This window comes from Bombus huntii, unplaced genomic scaffold, assembly GCF_024542735.1.
Source record: "Bombus huntii isolate Logan2020A unplaced genomic scaffold, iyBomHunt1.1 ctg00000114.1, whole genome shotgun sequence".
NCBI lineage: Eukaryota > Metazoa > Arthropoda > Insecta > Hymenoptera > Apidae > Bombus > Bombus huntii.
The window spans coordinates 8952-17500 of NW_026099366.1; the positions used below are offsets into that span (position 1 = coordinate 8952).

Sequence of the window (8549 nt, forward strand, 5' to 3'; positions counted from 1 at the left end):
ATAGTAGTGATCGAGCGTTCGCGAGACTAAGTTCCAGCGTCCCTTCCGAACGGTACGTTGCTACGGAGGTTTTGCACCGTAAGCGCGCGGCCGCTAGCCCGGCCGGCGCCGGCCTTCCGGCTGGCGCTTTCGTATCTATAAGAGAGACGTCGAGCCGGACGGTTCGGTCGGAACAGCGTTGAGCGCGTGGCTATTCTACGGCCTCGGTTGAGAATTCAGTCACCGCTCCTCGAGTCTTAGTGTATTTTACGCTATTTCTCGACTGTTCCTCCGTTCTCGTTCTGGTTTTTTCTCTACACTGCTGCGCCGCGGGTCGCTGTCCTGGACGTAATGACCAAATATCGTGGCAAGGTTCCCCTGAGTCGGGAAGCTGGTGACCTGTGTGTACGTATTCTAACAAAAATTGTTAGATGCGTGTGTGCTTGTACTAACTGAGCATCGATTCATTCAAAAGAGTATAACCGTCTGCTTTCTATAAAAACTTCTGCTTTCGCAGAAGTATCCGATGAGGCGGTAGGAGCGTACTATCTTTGCGTAGTATGTCTTCTGCCGAAAATGTTCTACCGATTGAAAGAATATTCTTACGGTATGTCCAGCGCGACGCACTGGGATACGCGCTTGTTCGTTCAGCGTGAGGTGCGTATACGTGCTTTACCGCTAAGATATTCTAATAAGTCTTTTTACACGAAGACAGCATTATGGAAATGTTCCTTTAGAAGTACGATTCTAAACATTTTATATAAGACTATGAGAAAGAGAGAGAGAGAAGAGAGGAGGTGGAGTTGAGAATTACAAAGTGGCTGCGAGCGGCGTTCGAAGATTATTACTGAACTATGGGTGTATCTCGAACGTCGCTAGGAGATATATTTTATAGATATATCTATCTTAAGAACGAAAAGTCTCGTCGTACGGTGCTTACGTCCCACCTACGACACGAAGAGAACTTAAACGAAATTTATAAGAATTGTTATACGAATAAGATCCCTGGTTGATCCTGCCAGTAGTCATATGCTTGTCTCAAAGATTAAGCCATGCATGTCTCAGTACATGCCGCATTAAGGTGAAACCGCGAATGGCTCATTAAATCAGTTATGGTTTCTTAGATCATACCTACATTTACTTGGATAACTGTGGTAATTCTAGAGCTAATACATGCAAACAGATTCCGACCAGAGATGGTAGGAATGCTTTTATTAGATCAAAACCAATCGGTGGCGGATGGCTCGTCTGTCCGTCCATCGTTTGTTTTGGTGACTCTGAATAACTTTGTGCTGATCGCATGGTCATCTAGCACCGGCGACGCATCTTTCAAATGTCTGCCTTATCAACTGTCGATGGTAGGTTCTGCGCCTACCATGGTTGTAACGGGTAACGGGGAATCAGGGTTCGATTCCGGAGAGGGAGCCTGAGAAACAGCTACCACATCCAAGGAAGGCAGCAGGCGCGCAAATTACCCACTCCCGGCACGGGGAGGTAGTGACGAAAAATAACGATACGGGACTCATCCGAGGCCCCGTAATCGGAATGAGTACACTTTAAATCCTTTAACGAGGACCAATTGGAGGGCAAGTCTGGTGCCAGCAGCCGCGGTAATTCCAGCTCCAATAGCGTATATTAAAGTTGTTGCGGTTAAAAAGCTCGTAGTTGAATCTGTGTGTCACAGTGTCGGTTCACCGCTCGCGGTGTTTAACTGGCATTATGTGGTACGTCCTATCGGTGGGCTTAGCTCCTCGCGGGCGGTCCAACTAATATCCCATCGCGGTGCTCTTCACTGAGTGTCGAGGTGGGCCGATACGTTTACTTTGAACAAATTAGAGTGCTTAAAGCAGGCTACCTTCGCCTGAATACTGTGTGCATGGAATAATGGAATAGGACCTCGGTTCTATTTTGTTGGTTTTCGGAGCCCCGAGGTAATGATTAATAGGGACAGATGGGGGCATTCGTATTGCGACGTTAGAGGTGAAATTCTTGGATCGTCGCAAGACGGACAGAAGCGAAAGCATTTGCCAAAAATGTTTTCATTAATCAAGAACGAAAGTTAGAGGTTCGAAGGCGATCAGATACCGCCCTAGTTCTAACCATAAACGATGCCAGCCAGCGATCCGCCGAAGTTCCTCCGATGACTCGGCGGGCAGCTTCCGGGAAACCAAAGCTTTTGGGTTCCGGGGGAAGTATGGTTGCAAAGCTGAAACTTAAAGGAATTGACGGAAGGGCACCACCAGGAGTGGAGCCTGCGGCTTAATTTGACTCAACACGGGAAACCTCACCAGGCCCGGACACCGGAAGGATTGACAGATTGATAGCTCTTTCTTGATTCGGTGGGTGGTGGTGCATGGCCGTTCTTAGTTGGTGGAGCGATTTGTCTGGTTAATTCCGATAACGAACGAGACTCTAGCCTGCTAAATAGACGTAACTTATGGTATCTCGAAGGCCCCCGGCTTCGGTCGGTGGGTTTTTACTACCAACGTACAAACAAATCTTCTTAGAGGAACAGGCGGCTTCTAGCCGCACGAGATTGAGCAATAACAGGTCTGTGATGCCCTTAGATGTTCTGGGCCGCACGCGCGCTACACTGAAGGAATCAGCGTGTTTTCCCTGGCCGAAAGGCCCGGGTAACCCGCTGAACCTCCTTCGTGCTAGGGATTGGGGCTTGCAATTATTCCCCATGAACGAGGAATTCCCAGTAAGCGCGAGTCATAAGCTCGCGTTGATTACGTCCCTGCCCTTTGTACACACCGCCCGTCGCTACTACCGATTGAATGATTTAGTGAGGTCTTCGGACTGGTGCGCGGCCAATGTGATAAGCATTGCCGATGTTACCGGGAAGATGACCAAACTTGATCATTTAGAGGAAGTAAAAGTCGTAACAAGGTTTCCGTAGGTGAACCTGCGGAAGGATCATTAACGATACGATACCAAAAGAATTTGACTTGAACACATATAAAAACTATGAAATATATATCACAATGGTCGGTAAGGAGCCGTACTCCTCCTGTATCGACGAAAGTATATACGACGTATTAACAAGCTATATACTTTAACAAACGAAAACGCCAGGGAGCTTGGCAACCTCCGTTGGCACGAATAGAAATATTCTTAAGGAGGAGACGACCCTCCAGCTACGGAATTATACGAAGAGAAGGTGGCACTCTCTCTCGATCATCGGGATGAAGAGATATATATATACAAGTATAAAAACGAAATGCGAATGAAACTTATTCGAGGCGCCTGCGTGAGGTCGTAAACAGAAAGACCCGCCGTCTCCGAATAAAACATATAACATATAATATATATATATATGAAATTCTAATAAAAGGGAACTCTAGCTTCGAAAGAGCCAACAAAAGTTAAGGCTCGATATCAAACGAAAAAATTACGATGGAAACCAGGTGTAAAGAGAAATGCAGTCGTGGCGCCTGCGAGAGGCCGTACACAGAAAGACCCGCCGTCACGATCTCGTATTTCGTATTTGCATCGTGGAAACCGTACAAACGAAATATAAAAGTCCATGCAAACTAATAAGAAAATCTCTAAAGTGCCTCGTGTCGGAGTGATCATGCTCGCCTATTCTCTTCTATGTTTCGTGGTCTGTGTTGCGTTTGTTCTCCTCCTAGCAACGGGACATATCGAAGACTCCTCTTTGGGATCGAACGAAGCGTCTAGAACGAGTCGACGAGAGCGAAAGAACTTGTAGCGAGTCGCGCAGAGCGAAAGGATACCGATATACATCTTCGAAGGTTCTCTTCGAAGATCCATGGATACCTTCTGCGTCGACTTCTCTCGTCTCTTTCATCGAAACTCTCGTCGTTCTCGAAACGTGCTTCCTACCCAAAGGGCGTGTGCTCTTCGTATGTCGTTTCGTTCGAAATAACGAAACCACGTGTAACATACTCGTGGATCGGGTAACCTAGAACGAAGACGCATCGCGTGGATGTTGGCCCGCTATGCGACGATGACCGATGATGATGATGATGATGATGATGATGATATGATGATGATGTCGATGTCGACGACGACGACGATGAAGACGATGTGTAGCAACGATTCGTAACTAGTCTAGCCGAAGTTCGTTCAGAGGGGAACGCCGCCGGCTTCGAAGCCTCGATGTCGTGAGTCGGACACCCGTGCCGTCGCTAGAGTTTTTCAAACTCTGCTTCTGGATATTGGGACGAAAGACCGCTCGAGGACGACGACAGCCGTGCGTGCGTATCCCATCGAATTTTTTTTACACCACCTGAACGAGACTAAAGTTTCGTCTAGTTGATCGTCTACCGTCGCATAATGTATATTATATACCGTTCAGAGGGGACCGGCTGTCTATCCTCGTTGTCGTGAGTCGGACACCCGTGCCGTCGCTAGAGTTTTTCAAACTCTGCTTCTGGATATCGGGACGAAAGACCGCGCGAGGACGACGGATGCGAGTCCCATCGAATTTTTGACTTACACACTACCTGAACGAGACTTAAAGTTTCATATTATATACCGTTCAGAGGGGACCGGCTGTCTATCCTCGTTGTCGTGAGTCGGACACCCGTGCCGTCGCTAGAGTTTTTCAAACTCTGCTTCTGGATATCGGGACGAAAGACCGCGCGAGGACGACGGATGCGAGTCCCATCGAATTTTTGACTTACACACTACCTGAACGAGACTTAAAGTTTCATATAATATACCGTTCAGAGGGGACCGGCTGTCTTTCCTCGTTGTCGTGAGTCGGACACCCGTGCCGTCGCTAGAGTTTTTCAAACTCTGCTTCTGGATATCGGGACGAAAGACCGCGCGAGGACGACGGATGCGAGTCCCATCGAATTTTTTATTTACACACTACCTGAACGAGACTTAAAGTTTCATCCAGTTTGTCGTCTATCATCGCATATATAATATACCGTTCAGAGGGGACCGGCTGTCTATCCTCGTTGTCGTGAGTCGGACACCCGTGCCGTCGCTAGAGTTTTTCAAACTCTGCTTCTGGATATCGGGACGAAAGACCGCGCGAGGACGACGGATGCGAGTCCCATCGAATTTTTGACTTACACACTACCTGAACGAGACTTAAAGTTTCATATAATATACCGTTCAGAGGGGACCGGCTGTCTTTCCTCGTTGTCGTGAGTCGGACACCCGTGCCGTCGCTAGAGTTTTTCAAACTCTGCTTCTGGATATCGGGACGAAAGACCGCGCGAGGACGACGGATGCGAGTCCCATCGAATTTTTGATTTACACACTACCTGAACGAGACTTAAAGTTTCATCCAGTTTGTCGTCTATCATCTCATATATAATATACCGTTCAGAGGGGACCGGCTGTCTATCCTCGTTGTCGTGAGTCGGACACCCGTGCCGTCGCTAGAGTTTTTCAAACTCTGCTTCTGGATGTTGGGACGAAAGACCGCGCGAGGACGATGGATGCGTGTCCCATCGAATTTTTGATTTACAAGACACACACTACCTGAACGAGACTAAAGTTTCATCGAGTTTATCATCGCATAACCCGTTCGGAGGGGACCGGCTGTCTATCCTCGTTGTCGTGAGTCGGACACCCGTGCCGTCGCTAGAGTTTTTCAAACTCTGCTTCTGGATATCGGGACGAAAGACCGCGCGAGGACGATGGCTGCGAGTCCCATCGAATTTTTGTTTTTTTTTTTTTTTTTAAAGAAAAAACACCACCCGAACGGAGATGTGTTCTATCTTTCGTCGATTTTTCATGCTTTCAGTCGGTCGCGTGGTCGCCATCCGTTCGGAGGGGATCGCCGGCTTCGAAACCTCGATGTCGTGAGTCGGACACCCGTGCCGTCGCTAGAGTTTTTCAAACTCTGCTTCTGGATATTGGGACGAAAGACCGCTCGAGGCGGACGGCCGCGCGAATCCCATCGAATCTTTACTATCACCCGAACGATGGAGAGATGCACGCGCGCTGTTTCTTGAATAATTGGACGAGAGAGTAGAATCAAACACATATATAACATGGGCTAGCCACCGTGCTTACTCGTTCGCGAGATCGTGTGCTGTACAGAGGATTCAGAATCGGGTGTATATATCCCCGTCGTTTCCTGACGAACGGAGCTTCGATCTCGATGGTTGTTATATATCATAATGTACTTTACGCCCGGCCGGCGAACGCGCGTATCTTCGCGCGTTCGTCGTTTTCTTTTTTTTTCGAACGTTTTTGTGTCGTCAATCCTATGGCGACTTCTGCGCGTTCGATTCCCGTTGGTCGAACGTGACGGAACTCGGCTTCGCTAGAACCGAGAAGAGTACATTTGAGTATTGAACTGTTGTAAATTTATAAAAGATTACCCTGAACGGTGGATCACTTGGCTCGTGGGTCGATGAAGAACGCAGCTAATTGCGCGTCAACGTGTGAACTGCAGGACACATGAACATCGACATTTCGAACGCACATTGCGGTCCACGGATACAATTCCTGGACCACGCCTGGCTGAGGGTTGCTCACGTAAACCTAAGACTGCTTGCGTTGCGTATCGTTACTCTCCGTATCTGTCTCTCTCTGTCCCTTCTTGCCTTAACAACCCGCCGTCGTTCTTCTTTATATAAGAGAACGTTTCAGAGTCGGACGAAGGTACAAGAACGAGGATACGAATAAGAGCGGACGGAGAGAACATACGCGACGTACGAGCGATTGTTGGACGCTCGTCGGCGTTCGTCGCGGTCGTGCAGAGACCGTGCAAGTCGTACGCATGCTCGATATATAATCTATCGTGTTCACGGGAGACTACGAAACTCTACCTCTGTCTCTCTCTGTCCCTTCTTGCCTTGACAACCCGCCGTCGTTCTTCTTAAAAATTATAAGAGAACGTTTCAGAGTCGGACGAAGGTATACGAAGGGATACGAATAAGAGCGGAGAGAACCGGTCACGGACCTGCGTGAGTGCTCGCGGCGTCGTGAGTCGTCCTTACGAGGGCGACCGCCCGCTTATGCACCGCTTCGTGTATCGGTTATCGAACGTATATACTCGTAGTGTTCTCCTCGTGACCGATTTTTTTTTCATATCAGGCGATATATGCTACGTTTGCCGGTGTTCGACGCACGAAGGTCCGCGCCCCCGACGTCGTCTTAAAAGAATATTATATTTGGCGAGACTGAGAGAGAAAGCAAATATGGGAACTCGGTCGAGAGAGGAGAGAAGAGAGAACCAAAAAAAAAACCTAAACTCGATGGCGTGCGAAACTTTGCCATAATCTACCGTCTTTTCTTAAGACTCTCGTACAGCCCCAGGGATCGAATGCCCACTCCGTCTCTTCGCGAAAGCGACTGACAACAACGAGGACCGTCGCATCGATGGGTCGTCGTTGCGTTTTACACGCTCTGTGCTTTTTTACAAGCCCCGAAAGTATCAGCCGTAGATCCGGGAACGCACACGCGAGATTTCTTCGAGCGCTCTGACGACTTAGGGAGGTATGATCCCCAGCGTCGCGCGGAGATCGGAGAGTACACGTACTCGTATCGGGACGAATTTTCCCCGTCGTCGTGTATCTCTCTGCCCGCGCGCCTGGCTCCCGAAAAGCCACGTTCGTCGGAAATCTTACATATTATATATGTAACGCGTGTGCGAACTAGCGTGTGTCTAAGATCGGCTATACACGGGTGCTGCTGTAACTACAAGCTCGAGGTGTTTTCCGCAGCGTTTCTGTACCCGAGGAAGATGCGCATGTGAGTCCGTTACGAAGTTGTTCGTACGGTCGTCGTCGTCGGAGAGATCGTAGACGAGGAAGAAGACGATCCCCTTTGGCGAGGCTCGAGAAAAAAACTTTGAGAGAGACGAGGTATACACGCGCGTACGACTATGTCGTGCGCGCGTGTGATTTTTTTTTTATGGCAATTCGACGCTTCGAGAATAGAGAAAAGAGAGTGTTGGTCATCCCATGCCTCTTCGTCGTCTATCGCTGGACCGCGCATCCTAACGTCGCGCCGGTCGTCCAGTCCCCGAACACACACACCCACCCGACGGTACGTCTCGCTCGCTTTTTCACTTGCGTGAGTTCCCGTACCGGGAACCGCTGGAATCGTCGAGAGAAGAGAAACGGCTGTAGGAGAAAAAGAGGACGGACGTTAAAAACCGGACGATCGTTACACGGATGTCTTGCGTGAGTCTTAGCTCGAACATGATACGACGAACGAAGTTTGGCACTTTGGCGAGATGCATAAAACGCTCGTACATACATACATACATATATATTGTATATCGAATAGAGAGTGTTCTCCTTCTATTCGAATTTTTTTTCTCTTTGAGGCGATTTTCGCACAGAGAAATACACACACACACACCACCTTCTCTCGCACCGAATCTTTCCGAGCTTTCGTTTTCTACGAGTCTACGCAAAACACGACACGAACGAATTTTCGTTTCGCGTCGTGACGTTGAAGCGACCTCAGAGTAGGCGAGATCACCCGCTGAATTTAAGCATATTACTAAGCGGAGGAAAAGAAACTAACAAGGATTTCCTTAGTAGCGGCGAGCGAACAGGAATTAGCCCAGCACTGAATCCCGCGGTTCCGCCGTTGGGAAATGTAGTGTTCGGGAGGATCCGATT

The 8549-nt window shown here is 48.8% G+C and overlaps 3 non-coding genes across 3 annotated transcripts in view; all 3 read left to right on the forward strand.

The window, feature by feature from the left end:
* Window positions 1-981: 981 nt before the first annotated feature.
* LOC126877056 (small subunit ribosomal RNA) lies at window positions 982-2904 on the forward strand. The gene has a single exon (XR_007694718.1). It is a non-coding gene; the product is annotated as a small subunit ribosomal RNA (ribosomal RNA).
* A 3386-nt stretch (window positions 2905-6290) lies between these two features.
* On the forward strand, window positions 6291-6445 carry LOC126877049 (5.8S ribosomal RNA). Its single transcript, XR_007694712.1, has one exon. It is a non-coding gene; the product is annotated as a 5.8S ribosomal RNA (ribosomal RNA).
* Window positions 6446-8382: 1937 nt separating this feature from the next.
* The window catches only part of LOC126877067 (large subunit ribosomal RNA), a 4079-nt gene continuing 3912 nt past the window's right edge, over window positions 8383-8549 (forward strand). Inside the window, exon 1 of the ribosomal RNA XR_007694729.1 lies at window positions 8383-8549. This exon is cut by the window's right edge and continues 3912 nt beyond it. This is a non-coding gene — a ribosomal RNA (large subunit ribosomal RNA).